This window comes from Osmerus mordax (assembly GCF_038355195.1).
Source record: "Osmerus mordax isolate fOsmMor3 chromosome 7 unlocalized genomic scaffold, fOsmMor3.pri SUPER_7_unloc_2_7, whole genome shotgun sequence".
NCBI lineage: Eukaryota > Metazoa > Chordata > Actinopteri > Osmeriformes > Osmeridae > Osmerus > Osmerus mordax.
Genome location: NW_027120357.1, coordinates 172,501 through 173,869, shown reverse-complemented (window position 1 = coordinate 173,869; position 1,369 = coordinate 172,501).

Below are 1,369 nucleotides of genomic sequence, written 5' to 3'. Positions count from 1 at the left end.
ACGACGTCCCTAAGTGGGGATGCCTGTAGATGAGCACATTTTCCCAGCTTTGAATGTAAGTTTCCAGCATCATTGAAAATGTGGCCTCAAACGTGCAGTTTTGCGCCCGAACGTGGGATTTTGTTGAGGACGGTTTCTAAATTCAAGTTAGCATAAGGGGCACACGTGTGAGTTGTTATTTTCCCAGGATTGATGGTTTCCAATTCGGTAGCTCCGTTTAAAGTTTTGTTTTGGCCCCTGTTTAGCGGGGATGCGCGTGCGCGTGGCAAACTTGACACGCCCGTGTTCCCCTGGACCAGACCTTTCCAACGCCACCCGAGTTAAGGTGCTACGACGTCCCTAAGTGGAGATGCCTCTAAATGAAGCCAATTTCTCCTATTTGAATGCACTCTCCCAGCCCAGAGAGGCATGTGCCTTAAAATTCACAGTTATTCACCCGAACGTGGGATTTTGTTGAGGACGGTTTCTAAATTCAAGTTAGAATAAGGGGCACACGTGTGAGTTGTTATTTTCCCAGGATTGATGATTTCCAATTCGGTAGCTCCGTTTAAAGTTTTGTTTCGCTTCCCGTTTTCGTTGCGTAGCTCTGATTTGGCTGGGGATAGTTTTATACACTGCTTTAGAGTAAGACACATACGTGCGAGTTGTTTTCACATTGGAATTGACGATAGCCATTTCGGTGTTGACGTTTAACGTTTTCTTTCGCTTCCCGTTTCCGTTTTATCCAACCGATTTCGCTGGGGACAGTTTTGTTATTTAAGTTGGAGTGAGACGCAGCGACGTGCGTTGAAATTTCCGCCCTATCTGCGACGGTTCACGGTTGTAGCTCCGATTGAAGTTTTCTTTTGCTTCCCGTTTCGCGCACGCGCACGTGCGCGTTATTAGTCCCGGTTTTCCGTGTGCCCCCGGTTAATACCTTTCGAATGAGCCTATTTTGATCAAAATCCGTTGGGCGGAACCGAAAATGAGCTCGAAAAACGGTTTTCCCAGCTTCGCAGTGCATTTCCCAGCTTCTGACTTACAAGCGTAACATTGTCGCGGCCCCCAGTCCACCAGACAGCTACCATAGAGTATATAAGTCATCCTGGGAAAATGAATGGAAGTCAATGGCAGTATGACTTTACAGTGGTTTTGCCCATACTACACATATGGTGTATACACGGACCATGCACCATATGTGTCTCCCGCACACGGGTGAAAATGTATCCGCCTGAGAGGCACTCGGGGCGGGCACCCGATGGGGCATGAGACCCCCCCACCCCTGGTGGTCAAAAAAAAGTTAAAGTTTTTTTTTCCTTTCCTCCAGGCGCCTACTTGGCTCTGGGGCGCCCCAGAATCATGCCCCCCGACCCCGGCACTACCCGGGGGG